This window comes from Neopsephotus bourkii, unplaced genomic scaffold (genome assembly GCF_033783945.1).
Source record: "Neopsephotus bourkii isolate Nb327-2 ecotype Australia unplaced genomic scaffold, CSIRO-AGI_Nbou_v1 NB_1767, whole genome shotgun sequence".
Classification (NCBI taxonomy): Eukaryota; Metazoa; Chordata; class Aves; order Psittaciformes; family Psittacidae; genus Neopsephotus; species Neopsephotus bourkii.
In genome coordinates, this window is record NW_026902241.1 from 12,244,655 (window position 1) to 12,265,792 (window position 21,138).

General features: G+C 42.7%; 1 long non-coding RNA gene across 1 annotated transcript; it reads right to left on the reverse strand.

Moving 5' to 3' along the window:
• Window positions 1-702: 702 nt before the first annotated feature.
• Window positions 703-4,727, reverse strand: LOC133225855 (uncharacterized). The gene is made up of 3 exons (XR_009729299.1): window positions 4,390-4,727; window positions 3,003-3,127; window positions 703-2,048 (listed from the first exon to the last, which is right to left on the reverse strand). It is a non-coding gene; the product is annotated as an uncharacterized LOC133225855 (long non-coding RNA).
• Between the last annotated feature and the right edge of the window lie 16,411 nt (window positions 4,728-21,138).

Sequence of the window (21,138 nt, forward strand, 5' to 3'; positions counted from 1 at the left end):
TAAGCAGCTTGCTGCATGCCAGAGCACACTGGAGTCTGCGGTGCCATGGGCTGGAGGCCCAGCTGACTCCTCTCAAGCCACCAAACCTGTTGTCCTTGAGTTCATCTTGTTAGTTTGTGAGGATTCTGTGAGCTCTGTGGAAGTTTCCTGGCCTTCAGCTGCTGGAGCAGGGAGCAGTGGTAGGAGCAGGAAGGTAGACAATGGAGTGTGGAGGAAAGGAATTATTTATTTCCCTCTAAATAAAGAATTGTCTGACTTTGGCTAAACTAAACACACATACATGCACTCCCATAGAGCTGTCACTTGCATAAGACAAAGTATAGGAAAAATTATTATCTCAAAAGTAGTTTAGCTTTTGTAAGTAGCTAAATTAAGGGACTAGGGCTTGATTTTAAAGTGGATAATAGACAGACATGATATAATACTATTTTTGGATACTTAAAAACTGTTAAAATCTTTCTAAGCCATGAATTCCTCTAAAAATGTCTTGTCCTGTTTGTACATGAGCATTGTGAGGCTGGGTTTTCCCGACGCATCTCTCTAGCTAAGGGCAGCATTTGGTGGCTGAGAGTCTGGCTGAGTCTTTCCAAGTGCAGGGAGCACTTCAACTAACCAGTTAAACCATCTCCCTCTGGGTGTCATAACTGATTAAGGCTCAGTCAACATAAGAGCCTGTAAGGTCTAAGGTTGGTGGGTGTGATTTAGGACATACCTTATATTGTTCTGGGGCATGAGAATTAGAAAAACTAGTTCCCTAATCTCCATCCTGACAGGCCAGTGAAGGAGCTGTGAGTCACTGCAGTGACAGGAATGCTGATGACACTGGATTTTGGGGATGGAGGAGACCTGTCCTTCCTGCAAGAACTGTGTCATGGATTCAGCAGGAGGAAGAGCAGATTTTTATCTGTCCCTTACAAGCCTCAGCTGGTGGATCAGGCATGGCATCCCTCAGCCTTTAGTGCAGGCTACAAAGTAGTCCATTGTCCACTCAGGATTTGGTTGCTATGCACATTTTGAAACACGGAAAAATGCATGTTTAAAGTAACCCTGCTTTGAGAACCCCATCTTCAAGGCTCCCTGGACAGAGCTATCCCTCTGGTTTTCAATGGAGCAGAGCTGACGATGGTGTGTTGGTGGTGGCAGGATGGAGGGCTGGGCTTGAGCTGCGTGCTGTGTCCACGATAAACCCTATTTGGGATGAGGTATCTATCTGTGAGGTTTCTTCTTCCCTGAGGCTTTGAGAGGAGGAAAGTTTCAGGGACTAGCCCTTGCTGTAAGCCCCTTTTATAAAGTGTTGAATGCTCTTATTTGCTATTTTTAATGATGCCACTTGCTCAGACATGTTCACAATGTAAGCTCCTCAGTCAAGGCCCTCTGGATGGAGCTTGGCACTGTGGATTTCCACCCAGGGCTGTGGCTGCAGGTACTTCAGTGATGCAGACTGTAACACCTGTAAGGCTTGTCAACGTGATGAGTATCTGACTGTTTGCACAAGGCACCTTTGTACTTGGGTGATGTTGAATCAAATCCTCGATACACTCAAAGGGTGACAAGGATATCCCTGTTTATAGTTGCTTAATTGCTTTGAATGGCTTAGAACAGCAACTGCAACAAGCACAAACAAGCAAACCATGACAAGGAATGTTTTCTACAAGCTCCAGGCAGCATCTACGCTCTTTCCACAATATGCATTTGTTTTCTGGGGGAAATGAAGCATCTAGGTCAGGGTATGCTTTTAATAGGCAGGACTAGTGCAGGAAAGCCTTGTAATATTCTGCTAGTGACATGCTAGGGAGAAATGACAGTAAGCTCATGGAAATATATGGAAATTTGACATCCCACCTCTCTGTTTCCCTCCCCTCCCCACCCCCTTGTATGCATGACTTTGAATCTGCTTTCAAGAGTCCCCCCTGGGCAGAGGCTGTCCATCCAGCTGGCAAGGTTACAAACACATTTCAGCACTGTCTACAACATGCCTGATGTAACCTCCTTTCTATAGCCTCTGCTCACCTCCTCACAATCTTTGTTTGACGCGGAGGAATGAAGCCCTGCAAAGCAAAACCAATGAACTGTGAAGAATCGCAGGGCCCAAACTGCCAGATCCCAAGAGGGGAGAAGGGGGGGATAAAAAGCACAAAAGGAAGAAAGGGGGAAAGAGGTGGAAGAAAGAGCTAAAAAATACAAAGAAGGGATGGGGGAGAGGAGATAAAGAGAATGCCAGCAGAGATGGGCTGTGCCCTCGCTGCGGGGGTTTAGCACTTGGTTATTACTTGCTTTGCAGCTATGTTACATCTGTCAAAATCTCAGATTCTGCCTGTCGAGGTATTTACATTATGCTCACTCATGACAGCACTGAGCCTGTCACCAGCTTCCCCTCTCCTCTCCAAGGCTGTTCAGGAGGGAGCAGGCCTTTGTTTATTTGTCAGTTGTGCTTTTGTTTCTACTGGGAGACTTTCCCTAGCTAGGTCATGGAGTGGGCCCCTGCTATAGAAAGTAGGCAAGACGACATTGCAGGTGTTGGTGGTTGTTGCAGCAGCTGGGACAAGATGTTGAAGTTCCCCTGTTCATCAAGAATTGTGTTTACTCATTTAGCTAAGAGCTAAAGTGCTAATTTAGTGGTTCAGTAATTTATTTTTGTTTCTTTATGGCACCAAGGCAAACTATTCTGTGCACATCAGTCAGAAGTTCTGTGGTTCATGGATTCAGGATGTTTTATTAGAAATTAGCCAAGAAAATGGGAACAGTCAAATCTCTCTCTGATGTGACTCCATGGAATAGCTGTTTGTATACTGACAGCCGGTGCACTGAATACAGAATATGTGAGTCAGAAGCATTTGAGATTGAAACAGTCTCTTGGTTTTCTCTTTCTAAGAAATTTAAATTGTCATGGAGGAAGCCTGGGTCTTTCTAGCTTGATGCCTTTGAATGTCAGCATAAACAGGGGAGGTTTTCCTGATGAACCTGCAGAGGGAAAATTTGCCCTCAGGAAACAAAGAGCTTACCTGGTAATTTATAGAGGGGCAGTGCACTCAATTTTGACACCGTTCTCCAGCAGGCCAGCTTCTGCTGCTGGATGCAACTTGCAGGCATCGTTCAAATGCAAGTGCCAGTCTAGGCAGTCATACATCTGTAGCAGGGGAGCCAAATGTGTTAGAAACTCATACAGGAACATCTTTCCACTTTTCCATCTCAGTTTTTTTTCAAGAGCTCTGACTCAGCCTCACTAAAAATACGCCATTCCAAAATAGAATATTCCCCTGTGCCCCAGCTTTTGAGATGGTGGAGCTTCCTGACACCAGACCTCACATCGGCCACCAGCAGCTTTCCACTGACTTTTGAAAAGAGAAATTAATGTCTTTGACCTTCACTGTTTGTACATCACACTCCTCATACTAAAAGGGAGCACCTAAAAAGGCAAGGAAAGGGGCTGGATGGTTACTGCCTTTGCTTTTGCTTAGAGCTTTAAAGGCGGTTTGAAAGAAAAGGCAGAGGCTACAAAACTAGGAGCCAGGCCTGTAACTTCTAGAAAAGTGGGAGTTCAGCTGGGGTCAGGGGAGCCATCTCTCTTTTGGTAACAGCTTAGGATCTGGCCCCAGGCTTCTGCATTTCAAAGGGGGCTAATACGGAAAACATCCCTCAGTGGTTTTGCAGGTTATTTCCCTTTCTTTCAAAGTGGAATTGAAGCTGATTTTTGTTTATTCTCTGCGGAAGCACACAGGTTACTGTGAAGTCAAAATCTGCTTACATAACCGTAGATCATGTAGCTGCTTGCAGCCTTTCATATCTATTAAACTTAATCCGGTCTGCCAGGCAACAAATAAAAGATGGGATCACTCTTGTGCCCTATTACTCCACTTAAAGGCCTTTTAACAATTTGCTATTGTTTGAAAAAGTTTGCATGTCATCTGTATTAGTCACACTTTTCCTCCCAGGAGCAGAAGCTTAATTACTGTTACTAGGTTTGCATGCCTGATGTGTTTGATCCCACCTATTGTGCTTATGAACCTGTTATCTTCAATCACTGCTTAAAAAAGAAGTAGTTCATTATTATGACTGTGTTGTTTCTTCACTAAATACCACCATATGTATTTTCCTCTGGGCTAGAAGGATGAGCAGAGTGCTCCGATTGCTTTGTTTGGCATAGTAGCATCCCTGGTTGTCCCTGTTATTCACAAACTATAAATACAAATGGTTGGAAAAAAAGCAAAAAAAACCCCCAAAATATCCCACAAAACCAAAGCAAGTGATAGTGGATCATTCTCACTTTATGACTGACTAAAACTGAAAACCTTACTCTTGGAATGGGAGCTTAGAAAGAAACTTAACGGCAAATTCCCAACTGCAGCAGCTACATGCTCCAGTGAGGCACTCATAAATAACCCCACTCACCTACAAATCTGGGGCTTCTCAGACATTCCTCACCAAGCTCCACCTTGGCGACTGGGAACCTGCTTGATAAAGAGGTTGCACCATGATTCCTGCTGCAGGATGTGCAGTGGGAGACTGTTTTTCTCTCCCTGTCTGCACTGTACCATGGTCACGATGACTGGCTTCTCCATATTGTTTGCTTTTGCATCAGACAGTGTTTCAGATTGGCTTTTGCTTTGTCTCCAGAGATGTCAGTTTTGGACTCCATTTTCCATCAGCACTCTTAATCATAAAGCCTGTTACAGTGCCATTAATAAGAAGAATGTCTTTAGAACATTAGGTCATTTAACACGGAGTTCAGCGATACTGGCATTTTCAGCCTCCTTTCAGCCCAAACCTGATGAATGCCTAACACAGGTGTTGTTTTCTGAAGTCTCACTATTTTCAAGAGTCCTGCTGAGTGAGGCTGAATATATTCTGCTTGTGTCCTAGTCAGGTGCTGAACATTTTCCAAATGCCACTCATTACAGGGAAAAGCAACACTGAAAAGCATTATTAAGGTTGCCAAATTATATGCTCAAAAATTTGGTCATTAGAAACGCATCATGTCTGAAAACACTTTCCCCTCATCAATGTTCTTATCATAGAGCCTACTGCAGTGACATAGTAGTTTGTGATCCCTTGATGGGCAGATATTCAATATTTTCTATTTCAAATGCAGCCTTCTGCAAATGAAACCTACCTCTCTGCACAATATACAAACCTTTCTCAGAAAGCTGGGTGTTTCCTCATCTGCCTGTCTGCCAGTTAGGCACTACAGTCTTTGAACCCATCTCAAATGCTGGTCCAACAATCCCAAGCTGCTTTTCCCAGTACAGCCTTTCTGGCAAGCCCCATAATACCCCTTGTCCTTTGCACTGTGTCCAACACAATGTGACATCCTCTGCCGTACTGCTTCCAGCTCTGTAGCCATGCTCTGGGCCTTGCAGTATATCCCATGGGCCACACACCTCCCCACAGGCTGATTCACACCTTGAGACCTGCTGTATTGTGTGTGACTGCACCACAGCAGCGCTGAGAGCGGGTGGAGGCTGTCTGATCCTCCTTTCACAGGCATAGAAAGGACCAGGTCAAAAGGTAGCACTAATTTCAGCACCTTGTCTGAAGTGATGAGGGTGTGAGGATTTGGGCATATTTGGAAATTTAGAGCATGAAACACACCCATGAGCACTGTCCATTGTCAGCCTCCACAGCCAGGAGAGCTCCAGCATCTCAAGTCAGGCATCAAAAATAGAAAAAACCCCACAGTATCAGTGATCATCATTGCCAAATTTGGTGTAAGTGGCATATCAAGCATGACATAGGATTGCTTTGATGATTGTAAGGACAGAAATGGACATTCAGAGCAGTTATTGGTTGCTTTATCCTTGACATAAGGTTTTATTTTCCTGTACTTTGATGCCTAATTCAGCCTTTACCTGCTGATTTCTGGAGCAAATCAATCTTCTTTCTCTTGCCCAGTCTTCCCCCCTCCCTCAAATCTACTTTCCTTCCCATCTCACTCCATCCCATCCCAATTTCTGCTCCTTGGGTTTCTCCTTGTGATGGTACCTTTGACTGGGATACTGTCTTTCTTCAGTCCCAGTTTCCCCTCTCCTTAGGTCCTCACAAGCCTCAGTCATTCCTGGTACTTTTGCCTCACCTGTGAGACCAACCCTCCCTCCCCAGCTCGGCTCCAGTTCCCCTTGCCAGACCTGTCTATGCTCAGTGTTGATTTTCCCTTCCTCTTCCTTCCCATCCCAACTTGCTCACTCCATCCTTAGCTCCTCACCTCAGATAGGGTCCCACTGGGCAATAGGGCACCAGCCATCTCACCAGCCACTTCCCATGATAAAGGCAGTGTGGGGGGAGCCTGTCCACAGGATGCTAGGGTGGGATGACATCCTTTAATTAACATGGACCACTGGCTTCAGTATCCAAAGTATCCTAGTGGGCTTGGGGCACGACAGAGCTAGCTCCCTGCTACTGTTAGCACCTTGTTAAACTAAACCAGCTAACCAAAATGGTTACACATACACAAATACAAGATGTTTCCTGCCCTAGGCTGAGAGAACACAAAGGCGACTCCAGTAATAGTAAAAGCTGTTCAGATTTTTACAAGATAGTAAAAACGTTGCAGACTGAGAACCTATAAGAAGAGCAAGAGAAGGTGCAAGTATGCAAACTAAAACACATGTTCACTTTTCAGATGTGGCCATTTGTTACCTTTTTTCCTATTTAGTTATCTAAATAGTAGATATCTTCTAGTCAGAGATATTTTTTCAATGGTAAAACAAGAGCAAAAAACCAATAAAAATTGTACTGTGATAAGAATAACAATATACAGGACTTAATATTTCCAATTACTTGAAAAAAATTATGAGCTACATATAAACACATCTATGTAAAAAAAGACCACTTTTGTGCCTCACCAAACCATCATCTATTCCTTTTATCTCCCTGCAGTTTGTACTGCAACTTATGGCTGCACTTCCCTTTAGCTACATTCAGTGTTTGTTTTTTCTTGTTCCACTCTTGTCTCAGAATTGTTCCCTGATGTTTGCATACTTTTTCTCCTGCTATTTTCTCTTTAAATACTTTTTTTCCTATTACTGAAATAGAAAAAGCTGTCAAACAATGAAATACCCCATAGCAAAAAAAAAAACCCCAAACCAACCCATAAGACAACTTTGCAGGAATTGCCAGCTTTGAAAGAGTCCCCATAAATAGCTAACAAGAAGTGAGAAAGGTAATGAAATTACCACAATTGTGTGGAAAAAAAAGAGAAGTTGATACAAAGGATGGAGCAGTCTGTGAGCATTTTCATTGACCTTTTCAGTTTCACTTTAACAACTTCATGAAGCAGAAGTTAAGCAATACTAGCTCCACATGCTCTTAAAACTTACTTGTAATTCAGCAGGCAAGCACCCCTCTTAATAAAGCAAAGACTTCAGAGACTGTTTTCTTGGTGAATACTAGCCACTGATCACTTGCTGCACCAGGACTCCAGGACTTTGGCCAAGGCATCCTGGTGGATAGTCCTGAGTCAGTCAAGACTTCAGTGGGCTCTGATGCAAGCTGTTGCCAAGACACCTGCCTGTCTTCTGATATTCAAAATTCGGTGATACATCTGCTGAAGGCTGGCTTGTGCTAAGAAAGATGGCGTGAGCTGAGGTATTGTAAAGGCAGGCACCTATTCTCTTCTGAGGAAGAAGTTATCTCCAAGAAAGGGTCATTAATCAAATGATGGGGAATTGTAAGAAGTTAAGCCACTACAGCTGTTTTCTGTATGAATAATAATCAGTCCCCTGAGTCATTACAGAACCTGTTGAAACACTTTGAATATGCAAAGCATACACTGAGTAACTGATACTGCACTATACCAGAACCTAATTTGCCCTCTAAAATAACCTCTGTCTGGCCTAGGAGGCCAGGAAACGAACAGAGAGGAAGATGCATAGATCACTTACAGGACTGAGGCAATATCAGTGACAACAACACTACCTTTGCAACTCTGAAGTCATACCTCTTGCTCACAGGGCCATAACTTGCCATCATCCCTTTGTCCATAACACCAAAGACATGTGGGTCTTTAGATATCTGCCAAGATTACAGCTGCAGTACTACAAACTTTGGTCTGTCAGAGGTACATTCAGGATAGCGAAAGCAATTCAGTTAAGGCTGTTTGGTGTATGTGAGATGGCATAACTGCTACCTAATGGCAGGTAGAGCACAGGTGCCCATCCACACTAGCTCCAAAACCAGAAGCCCTATCATCATATCATTATGCTATCACTATTGCTATAGCTGCTTAGCTCTGCTGACAGGCAAGACTAATTAATTACCTTAGGTGCTGCCCTGTTATCTTCCAGCTATACAACCTTAGGGAATCAAACTAACATTTACTACTGCTAATAATCCGCAGCCCATGTCATAAGGTGGCCCAAGACCAGTCAATGGTAGCCTGGGATTCCTGGCAGCATGTTTATGTATAAAATAGAGGTGACTCTGAGATTCTCCCTGAGCATTCCCATCCCTAGTGGGCAGCAGCAATGCTTTGCCCTCATTAGAGTCTGGGTGCCATTTTTTGCAGCATTCCCAGAGACATAATTTCAACAGTTATGGACAACAGCAACTAGTCTCCTGTGTGACTTTTTGTTCTGACAGCTCCCTTAGACATAATCAGATTTTTATTGGGGTTTTTTCCCTGATGATCTATTGATCTAATGTACTGCAGTTTCATTGATATTCCCATGTTAATTCCACTCCTGTCTGCCATCACAGAAACTTTTGCTTGCTCATGCAGTGTAAATTAACTTCAGCTCAATTAACCTCTTGACATATGTTGTTTTTCCCAATTTCTCTTCAGACCTGCTAGTTTTCCTTCAAACCACCAGCACGCAGCTCCTTTGGTGAGCACTCCTCTGCAGTACAATACTGTGCTGTTTCAGCAGTGGTTGCTACAACACAAGGGTACAAAGCCACTTTCCAGCACAGGATTTCTGAAGAAAGCAGCTGGGCACACTAGTGCATGAAAGCCCATGGCCTCTTGGTCCAGAAACTCTGCATTACCTCAGTGCAAACAGGAATTAGAGAGTAGAAGAGCACAAGAGCTAGGGGCCCTGAAATGAAGCCTGTGGACTTGCATTTCCCTTTAATGCCTATGACTGTATAAGAAGAATTTGGCCCCGTGCTATCAGGGTTAGGTGTGTACAAGTTGCAGTGCACTGAAGCACTTCACTCTTTCATCTTCATTAGCCACTTTCCTTTAGTTTCCACCAAATCTACAAGGGGAGCTGAACCCATTATAGTCAAGAAGGGTATTACTGCATGTGAAGAACACATAGATTTCTAGGGGTGAGCTCCTATTTAATTGAATTCAGTGAATGACAACACCATGACATTGCTAAGATTAATGACTTAATAATTTTTGAGACAAGGCAAAACATGAAGTAAATTGACTGCATTAATTTTACTTTTTCCTCTCAGAAGCAGTACTGCCTACCAGCTCAGCAGAGTCCTGAGGAGGATGCTTTGCTGTTACACAGAGAAGCCCAGCTACCCCTTCACCATTCAACTCGTGCACTCTGACATCACCGTGGAGTAACTTTCAATGTAATTTCCTAGTTGCAGACATGCAGGCTGACAATAATTGAGCTGAGATCTCTACAGACCAAATGATTAATGCAGATGGATTTTTGGAGTGGAAACTTCAGTTATTATTAGATTATTCAAGAGAAGGAGAGAAGGTGTCAGAGCATGAAACAGAGGACTGCAGTGACTGCACATCTCACTCTTGAAAAAGTATGAATAGATTTTAATTTCTGCTGTCTTGTTAGTTAACTCTTATTCACATATAAATCAGTTCTTGCCTAAATGCAATGTCAGATGTAACATCTTGTTTAAAAATCCATTTAGAGACAGTGAAATAGCTTCTTCTTTCCTACATGTGGCGCAAGTTGAGGTGGCTTTTCACATACTATCTGTGACAGTGTCTGTCAAAAGGGTCTCTGTAAAATGTAGAGTAGTGTTTACTATTGCTCAGCATCACCTGTAGTGTCACATTCATTTTTTACAAGATAGTCACCAAAAAAAAGAAGATTGTAACTCTAGCAAAAAGAGTGGGCATCATTTCACAAGCATGGTGTTTTGCTTGCTGCAGCCAAGTATTCCAGACAAGTATATATAAAGAAAAGTATTCCATATCTAAGATTTTGCTAATTAAGATATGGATGAAAAATGTTAATCAAAGGATCTTGAGGAGCAGGGAAGACAGAAGTAAGGTAACTCTTTATATGGTGCCATTTGGAGTCCAGAAACTAATCACAGTGTTGATAATAAAGTTTTCTGAAGTAAGCTATGTGATAACTGCGGTATTTGAGCTTTGGATGGCTTGAAAAATACTCTTAGCTTTTGCCCTCTGCCCTTCCCTCCCTTGAGTGAATAAGGAGTGACAGTAGTGGCGACAGTCATCTCTGGCAAAGAAACTCCCCTTCATGACAATAGAGAAAGATTCTGGTGCCTAACACAAAAGAAAAACATAAAATGGCTGAGATCCACAAAGGATTTTTACCAGCAAGTATAATCTTAACAGTGGGATTTTTATTTTTCTGTTTGTATCCTACTGCATTATTGCAAATACTTTTCCCTTAAATTTTGCCTACTAGTTAAACTTACCCGAAGTTAAGTAACACATATTAACATGCTCCTTGTCCAAAGTTTGGTGACCTACAAAGCAACGGTCCTCATATGTGTGCCCTCCTTCCCAACACAGCCCTTTCTGGAAGAGAAGGCAGCTCAGGATCACAGATCTCCCTCCAGGCTCATCAGGGAAGAAAGACCTCTTGAAAAGCAGACACAGAGGAAAACCTCTGGACATGTCTGAAGGCTTGCACTCCTGTACCCTGTGACTCCCAGAGAAGGTGATAACAATGCCGTATCTCTTGTCGTATCCCCATTCATTCTCTGGACTTCTCTGCTTTTAATCCTAGAGAAAATCCAAATGCTGTGTGATGGTGTAGAACAGACACTGCTGAAACAGAGCCTGAGAATACCATGACTGGGCACCACTACAGAGGTCCCAGTTCCTGTGCAAAAATTGGAGTCAGTCCATGGCATTGCTCCTGTGACAACGGCAGAAGAGCCAATACCTCTGAGAAACTGAGTCCTTAGAGACTGCCTGTGTCCTTCTGGCTAGGGGCTGTCTTCTTGCACAAGGGATCTAGAAATTTGGGTGGTACTTCGGATGAATAACAACAGATCTGAATTCAGGCCTACTGCAATGTGATAAGCCTTTGAAATCCAGTGCAAGCCAATTGTTCATTCAACCAATATTTGGGGGCACCTGCAGCTGAGGATTTCATCTTTCTTCTTTGTTGTCTGACTGAAGGGAATTTCATCACTGTAGATATTTATATGAATTGCGATTACGGCTGTACCCCAGTGTGCCTTCCTTTGTAATAGCCAATGTTGAAGAAAAAAACCACAACAAAACAAACCAAAAGCATTTTCAGTCTGAAAAAAGAACATTTTCTACTTCAGTGGCTAAATGTGATCTCCTTGTTTCAGTGCTGTGTCATTTACCTTTGCTGTCCAACTGCAAGCCACCTCATCCAAACCTAAGTATACAAGAGATGACATGAGCAAGGAAAACTGCTTCTTTCAATAATACAGCAGCAGCACAGAGGTTATGATCCTGAAAAGATGAAGGTTTACAGTTACAGAAGACTGAATCATTACAAGCTTTGAAGGAAGGAGGGCAAGGACAAGCCTTCCCTGAACAATAAATAAACTTAAGAGTTTCAAATACCTTCTGGTATGAGCTGATGATCAGCACCCAGTGTCTCAAACACTGATTCTCGGACTCCACCACAGAGGCAGAACTTGTGTATTCAAGGATTTCTGCAGCATTGTTCTCACATGCCTGCAATAAAGCTCACTGTGTGCTTATAGTCACATTTCCATGAATGTTTACTCCTTCCTTTGGGGTACTGTCAGCTCTGCAGTCCCAATTTCAGACATGATGGTCTGTCTCTAAGTAGTGCTGGAGGCTCAGAAGTCTGCATGAAGTTCACAAGTAACTGAAGTTAAAGATTGTCTCTGCAAATCAGAGCATGGGTGTCACCAGCCAGGCATTCAGAGGTAACCAAAACAAGTTTGAAAATTACGACCTTTGGGGAGATCAAGTCATGTGCAGATTGACATGAATTCACCAATGTTTTGACCAGGATTCCAGGAATCCCCTGAAGGGGCTGTTAGCAAAGGAGTGTGCTAATGATCTACATTTCTCTTAACCAAAGGGGAAAACACTTAACTATAGCCTTTGGTCAGCAGAAATTGCTCCAGCAATGTTCTCCAGTGAGTCTAGGAGCAGCTCTAATGCATGGAGGAAGCAGGAAACACAGGGAAGGAGCAGAGTCAGCTCTGGCCAAAGGCTTCCCAGGCATCTAGGGATCTATAAACTAGCCCTATTACTCCTCCTGCCACTGACAAAGTAGGCAGGATGAGGACAATTACTGCCCTTTGTTACAAGGGCTGCCCCAGCAGTAGCTACTGCCTTGTACTCTCTTACCTGCGCCTTCCCGCAGGAGCAGCAGGAGCCAGCCTGGTTTCCCAGGGTGGTGGCACAGGTAAAACAGGCAGAAGGGAAAACCAGCAAACCTAAACTAGGGGGTGTGAATCACTTAAAGATGCTGTTCTCTCCCACTTTCATCACAGCTGACTTTACGAATTTTCTATTCAACCCTATCACTTCCCTTCTATCTATTGGAGTTAAGGATTTTGGTAAGCGATTGGTCACCAAAGGAGAATATCTTTAATGCACTTCTCATTGAAGTTGCAGAAATGGGCAGCGCTTCAGGGAAGCCACACACGATATATAGGACTCTGGGGTTTATTGTGAGACAAAAGGCAGGAATCTCAGCAGGGTTACATTTGCCATCATTAATCAGCAGAACTAAAAAATCCTTCGACAATGCTGACAGTTCCAGTTTTGGCTTCCTACTAGATTCAGACCAGATGTGACTTGGGTAACCAGCCAGTTGCAGAAAAATAACTCTTCCTTTTTATTTTGGAAGTGAGAAACCTTCAGATGCTCAGTTCCTAATTAAATAATAGTGACAGTGAAATGTGCAGGTGGAGGAGACACCCAGATGGATTGCCAGTTCTCAGCTTTATGTTACCAAAGTATGTTGATGCATGCTTTCTTTCACTGACTTCAGTTCAGTGTATAGGTAGTTTAGATGGAGTGTTTCCCACAGGCCAGAGGTGTCCTAGGTTTCCCACAGGAGCACAGGACTACTTGTGCCTTGCTAGGAAGCAGGTTGGGTGACTTCCATCACAAGAATTTTAGGGGCTTGCAAAGGCAACTGAGTAACCCTTCTCTTTTCAGTGCAGGAAACTCCTCTCTCCCATTCTTACCTTTCCGCCACACAAGCAGCAGCAGCATCAGTGATTCTCTGAAACTCTGCCATGGACAAAGTAGGACATGGGACCAGTCTTTTTGCTGCATGCTCACAGACATCCACCATAGATAAACACTTACTGTGATCTACAATACACCCAATTACAATGAGTCCTGGACACACTCTTTGCCTTATTTCATGATGCAGCTGCGCTCAAAGGAGGTGACTGAGATAGTTCATCCAGGATCCCTTCTCCCTCTTCTTTTAGACCTTTGCTAAAATGACATCACCTATTCAAAACATTGTCTGCATTCCCTCTGAATGGGCCTGAACCCTTCATGGCTTCTCAGGCATTGGAACTTTTAGGATGTTTTATATGAACCCAATGTTACTGTGCCACAGCCCGTGATGGTAGACAAGATTGCAGTAGTCCTACAGTACATCTACTGCAAGCACATCTTAACCTGCTGTCTAAGTTACATTGGCCTTTGCTTTGTGTCATCATTTAGAGCAGCAGGAAGTCTTGGTGAGTCTTACCATGTAGTTTAATCAGTGGGAAAAATCAGAACCTACAGCATCCCTTGGTTGTATACACAATGAAAATGGGTAAGAATCTGTGAGGTAAAACCTGAGTACTGACTTATTTGAAGTCAGGCATTTTTAAATGTGCTGGTCCTGCACTGATTGCACTAAGTGTGGGACTGAACTTACATGTAAGAAAATGAAGTGGGTTTCAAGATGGTTTTACAAAGATTTCTGGCATCAGCTTTCTTCTTGACAGTGTCTGCAAGACTCAGACACATGAGGAGCATTTATGCAGCCACAAGAAATTCTATTTTTATTTGAGGTACTTTGCATAAATTTTTCCAAGCTCCTGAAACAATAGGCACAATATAATTGGCCTTCAAGGAGTCTCTGGATACATTACAACTACCAAATGACGGGGATGTTGGTTCTATATGTTGTCTTTCATCCAAGTAAGACAATGTTCGCAAAACGCTGGGCAAGTCCAATACAACTGTACACAGCCATGCATTGTCTGGCTACAGAAATATTGTCTGTCCTGAAACTCATGAGGAATTGTGGAGAGAAAGGTAGGAGGAAATGTGTCCCAGAGCAGTGGGTCTGGGCTGTGCCTGGCAACGTTATGAACACACCCAGCACATGGGGAGCAATGGCTCATGCCAAGAAAACATCTTCCAGCTTTGAAGTAAGCAGCAAAAAAGTAAGCTTAGGATACGAGACCTGAGGCACACACTGGAGTGGGTGTTTCTCTCCTTGTCTGTGTTCAGTGAGACTGTAGATGAGGAGAAACGTGTGTTTGTATGTGATGTGTGCACGGGTACAGCTCACTCAACCATCACTAAACCACAATCTGCTCTGAAGTGGTAGGCAGATGCCTCTAAAGTGGATGCACGTCTACACAAAAGGTTTGTGATCAGCGCTTTATCCAAATAAGCAATAAGGAAACAGAGACATGTAAACTGTAATAATGTAACTGGAACTCACCCAGGGCACTCAAGGCAGCAGCCTTTCATTACTGCTGTGAAGATTGACATGGGAGCTGGAACAGCTCTACAAACGTTCAAAAGACTGCATCTCTGACAGCCAACTGTCCCCTGGCACTATTTTATTGCACTGAGTGAGAAGAGAAAAAAAGGCCAATGCTGACCTACTTCTTGTGGCACCTGTATTTGCCGTGTGTCATTCCAGGGATCGAAAAAGGTGCGAACTTGCCGCATTTATGGTATTTAGCTGCACTTCCATGCAACGTTCAAAGCTAGGCTGTGGGAGAGAAAACGTACAACAATAAAATGAAATATGCTACAAATAAATAACTGAGGCTTCAGAATGATGGTAAATGAGCAGGTGTCATAAAAATGATCATTTCACTACTTTGAATTACAACATAGCAAGGGAATTGTCATTTAGTCCAGTTTTATTAACACAATCCATAACTGAATCAGGGAAAGCAAAATGCAAACTCCCTCCTGAATTTAACCAGTGTGAATCTGTGGGTAGACCAGGCCTCAGTCAGAACAAAAGAGAAAATAATCCCCTTGTAATGCAGCATTTAACACCTAGCAGGCAGGTGATAATTGCTTCAGTCCAAGGGGATTAGCACATTGTAACCTCATTATAATGTAAAATGTAACTTCCCTATATGGGGTTGTCTACATGGAAAACTTACAGTGGCATAAACAAAGGTATGAATTCAAACAGATTTAGTTTTCCTGGAATAATTCCTAGTGTGAATTTATTTCTTTAGAGAGAAGAACGTCGTTTGTTTGTTGGGGTCTTTTTTTTTTTTTCCCTCTCCTTTTTTCCTCTTGCAGTTTAGTCAATAATTTTTTAGAACTAAATTGCAATAAATCAAAGCTACCACTATTATACCCGAACAAGAACGTTCACATAAAAAGTTCAGTCTGATGAAAACTACATTATTTAAGTCTACGTCTTTTACTAATGTAGCTAATAATATTTTCCTGCATGAACAAGCTTTAGGCAAAATGAAACTTTGCTTCAAATGGGTGATGCAGTTTCATGGTAGGCTTAAACAGGCTCTGTATTTGTCTTACCACTGCCCTTAGTAATGGCAGTAGCATTTTGGGGGTGCTGTATATGCAATCCGATCAGGTACTTTTAAGATGATATTACAAGTAAAGAACGAAAGGTGGGGGAGGGGGCAGTGATGATGCAGAGGAAAAAAAGAGGAAGGATCCTTTTCTCCATTTTGGGGAATCAGGGTAGAGACCTAGAAATAGCAGGTTGCCTCCATCTAGGAGGGGTTTAGACTGGTGTCAGCTGACTGCGAAGCCACACAGTATTTTTCTTGTATCCTAAGTATGGTAACTTAAGCTGTCTAAAAAGCAAACAACCTGGTCTCAGCCTTTCACGGTTTTTTTTCTATTGTCAGTGGAGTAACAGGTATCATAGGTCCTTGACCTGCCTTAGGCACTTAGTGCATCGTGTGTGTCTTCACTATTTAATGCTAGGTGAGATGAACTTCAGCCTGAATGTCCAATGAAATATGCTGAAACGATTGAGTTCACTTTTAATTGTGTCATTTTTTAAGAGTTTGCCCAAAATGAGAGACACTGGATGTCAGCCACGTCCCCCACCGTTTGACAATACCAGCGTATTCCCAAGCTAAGGAAGTATATGGTTTAAGTCACTAAGTTTTTATTAACTAGCAAACATGCTTAATTGTATGGAGCCAACTAATAATGCATTTAAGCAATACACATACACGGGAACACTAGACAAACATGCATTCTTGATAAAGCAAAATGATTCCTGATCTCAGTGGGAATTTTTGCTTAATTGCTGGTGCAGGACCAGCTGCCCTTGTACTCTGGGGCTGCTCTGCTTTGTCTCCTGGTGCAATAAAATGCTAATGCTTTTTTGTAGACAAGTCCTGAGGAGAGTTTCCAGATTATACCTTACACTTGAATGTATTTCTGTTATTTATTGCATCACGGCTGTTCAGTAGCAAACAGCAAAACCTCATTTTATGAAGGACCCTCAGCAAACATTAATTAAGGCTGTTGATTTTGTAAGTAAGTGATCTAAGCGAGGAAAGGGGTTAAGAGAGCTCTGGCTCTCAGCCACAACGTGAGGGAGTGGGGGAGTGCTGGTTGTGAGGGTATTCCCCCAGAAAATACCAGAATCAAGAGTTTTTTCACACATTTCTTTCCATTTCTCCCTAAGGAACAAGCCCTGATGAGGTCTCACCTAGGTGTTGTTTTATGCATAGCCAAAGTCACAACAGAGTGAAATATGAACATCTAATCTGCTTTGCTAATGCAAAATAACTTCTTTCTGTATGTAGCCTCACACAGATTTCAGCCACCCAGATATAACAGACTAAAAATTGCTTTCAAAGGCTTAATTCAATTTCTGTGAGCTTGCTGTCAACTCCCAGAGAATAATGTGAGTGCCTCCCTGGTTTCCTGAAAAGGACGCATCTTTGGGATGGGCTCATTGATTTCAGATGCACTCTTACACACATCAGTCAGCTCAGATGCATCCTTCATAATTGAATTACCTGGGGATTTGGCTACCTTATAAACAATGCATGTTGCCATTTACCAGGCATTTACATATCAGTGAAGTCTAAGGAAAATCCTTCTTCCATGTGCTGCTGTAAGCTTTCTCTTAGCAAGCAGGAGTATACACAAGGGCACACGTTTATTTAAAGAGGATACCCGTTATGGATAAAATAGTATGTAATAGCCCAGCTATGTTTTGCTCTAGTGTTCTTTGGCCCTTTTTGTACATGGGTGTACGAAAAGCATTTGTTAATTGTTCCATTAACTTCTCACTTCTTGATGCAGTCAGTAGAATTAGGCACCAAGGAGCATGTGAAAATCCAGCTAGAGGCCTGTCTCTCCAGACTCTCTGAAGATACCATTTCAAATGCCCAGTATACAGTCCTTTGCAGCTTCCTCTGAAGAATGTGCCATTGCTAGTACAGAATATTGGCTGCACAGATTAATTTTTTTTATTGTAGATTTCCCCCCTGTATATACTACTGATGCCAATGGAACCTTGGGATACAAGTTATTATACATGGGATCAGCACCAATTCCTGGGAAGCCAGGCTGTCAAGGCAGAAATGATTGTAAAGATAGAAAAGCAGTTGTATAAACTGATTCAAGTGTGCTTCCTTATACTGGAAGTGTAGTTGGGAATGTGCAAGGTCTTACCAGGTGGTTTTATTGATTACCCTCCTTTATAGTGGTGCTATATTCAAGTAGTTAGGAATGACAGTTCCTTTCATATAAATTGTTAGGATCATTATCAAACAATAAAACACCTGTAAAAAGAAACATGTTATTTGATTTGACTGGAAGTATCAAATGGATGTGGCTATTTGGAAAAAGGTCTTTTGCCAGGAAACAAATATTCATCTCCCTACAGCAAGTGCAATGAACGGTTTGCTAATTCTTTATAAGAATCACTAATCTTTTTGTGCTTGTTCCCTCAAACAACTGGAAGAAATTGTTTATTTTCAATTACTCTGAAGCATCTTAACTACATTATTCAATTCAGCTTTAATAATAATAATACTTCTCGCAAATGCAGCATTTTACATCTTCATAGTGGCCTACAGCATTAACTAATGCATCCCAAAACATCCTGCACTTGAATTAAATATGTACACTACTACAGGTAAATATCTATTTCCTTTGCAGCTTTTGTGGTGTAATTTAAGATTACACAAGCATAACAGAAATCACATTCCTGTCATATGTCCAGGACCAGATCCAGGTCCTGGGATTTCTCCCTATTCTGTTTACATTCAGCTGTTTTTTGATGTAACTTTCCCATCAGATACTCCTGCCGAGGAAAATAGCTCTTTTGGGCTAAAGTATGTCCAGAGCTCTTTTAGGAAACTATAAACTGGAAGCAGTTCTCCAGCCTGGGAAAGGAGATAGTTATTTTTACTCTTAAATTCCTCTAGGGGAGAGGCACTCAGATATGAGTGTGACAAGAGCCATTCAAGTACATAGTGAGAGAGAGCCGGAGGAGGAAAGTAGTGATTAATGCAGCTACACTACTAACTAGAAGAGGAAACCAGCAAACCCAGCATTTTGACAGAAAGATTTCTTTCCAACTATGGTCACTTCCAAGTTAAAGATACCAGTGGTGCTATTAACGCTGGTTTCAAGCATCTCTGACAATAGCCATCACCACCAGCTAGGAATGACTGCTCCTCCTAAAGCAAATGGCGAGAGATAACCAGTACCAGTTGCTTTTCCCATGCTGCCTGGTATGCTCGAATCACTCCCAGGCTTCTCTCAGGTCTTGCTGGAAGTGACCAGTCTCCAGGGAAGCCTGCAAGAAATCACTCGAGTGTCAATGCTGCTTTCATGCACCAACTGGGAAAGAGCTGATCCACAATGAAAAACAGTACAGGAGTCCCTGCACTGTGCCACAGCCAGGACCCCAGAGCATTGCATCCTTTCTCCTCCTGCTCTGCAGAGATGCTAAAGGCAAAACTGCAAAGCCAGGCCACTGCACAGCCCCAGGCAGCAACACATACAGCTCCATCACCAGCACCAGCAATGCTGAAAAGTGCGAATCAAACAGGCATATTCAAGTACAGACATGGAAAGGTCATTTCTTCTTGACTTTTCATTTGACTCTGGAGCAGATGCGCTGGTCATGACTAATCCTCATGACACAGACCAAACAGCTCTGAAATTAGCAGCAGACTAGTGGGCATGAAGACAGACTCATAGCTGATTTTGCCTTTTGGTTATTTAAAGATGACAGAAATGTCTAGAAAATTCATGCAGCAAGCTCAGCTATGTTTCTAGGGAGGTTATGCGTTTTTATACTTAGACTTTTTTTTGTGGTGGGTTATCTGTGAGACTGCAAACATAATTTATAGATGTATGAAACGGCAGCCTAAAGAACCCTGAAACATTTTCTGCACTGTGGACATTTCTCCTCAGGAGCTGTTTGTGCCTCGCTGTTCCTGTCAGGCAGGTTAATGTGCCTCTAAATTTCACCAGACAGAAAATGTATTACAGTGTCAGCTGCGGTAGAGAATGACGAACACGGGCTGACGGTGGCACTATCAGACACCTCGAGGTTGCTTTCAGCAAGCACAGGTGGAGAAAATAGCCTGCATTGGTTCCAACAGAATAAAAGGATGTGGCCATCTCGAGGACACACTAAGACAAGATCAGCAACTTGTAAAAGCACTCATTAATCTCTCTAAAATAAGCCTCCCAGGTTCTTGAAGGGAGGGCATGTTGAGGTAGGATTTGTGTGATCTGCTTATAGGCAGAAAACCAATTTAGAAACAGTGTTTGGCATTGAACAACTTCTGCCATTTTGAAACCCCCTTCCATCAGTCCACCACCCCAGGCAGACACAGCCTGTGCAGAACAGGGAGCTTGCTGGCTCCCATGAGTGGCTGGAACCTGCTGAAATGGGGCATGCTCTGCAGCACAGCTGCCTGCATGCTGCCAAGGTGGTCATCTTGCTGCGGACGAGGGGAGCTCCTAGCATCTTCCCCTGCTTTTTGGACCCAGCCTCATAGCTGCCTGTGTTGCAGATGTGCCAATCTGTGTGGGATTAGCTGGTGATATCCCAGTGTGTTACTCCCTTTAAATGAGAAGACCAATGTCTTTAGCTTTGTTCACATTGACTTCAGCTTTTGTACTGAAAGAGGTAAGTTCACTCCCTGTACATGCCCTAACTGGAATTAGAATCATATGCACCCCATACAGAAATTGTGTTTATCTTTCTAGAACTGGGACACCTAAGCCACAATATTTCTTGGTTTTTTACTTTAGGTTCTTGGCTGTTACGTCCAGGCCTAGGTACAGAATGATGATATCTCCTGTACTGATGGTCCCAGGGGCACACTACACCATTGACTGAGGAGCTGGAATCATAGATCTGGAATGACACTGGGTGCAAAGAGGGAGTATTCCAGCTCTTGTCTTCTCTGGCTGCTCTGGGAGTTGTTACAGAGCATTTTTTCCCCCTGACTGATGCCTCTAGCTTCTTCCACTGTGAGATTCTAGTCTGCCTGCAGAGCTGGATTTATTCCTCTTGGGGTTTTTTTTTAATCCTTTTTGTTTTAAGTCTAGAGTGAAAAGAAAAATACTAAAGCAATCACAATCAGCACTCATTTGTCTATCTATATATCTTTATCTAGTCAATGATGCCTTTTTTGCATAGATCTCAAAGAAATAGATGGTGGATGCAGGGCAAGGAGTGAATACCTCCAGCCAGGCACTAAAAAGGCTTAGAGTTAAAAAAATCATTTCTAAGCAAACTGGTTTTGATCTAATGACAAAGACCT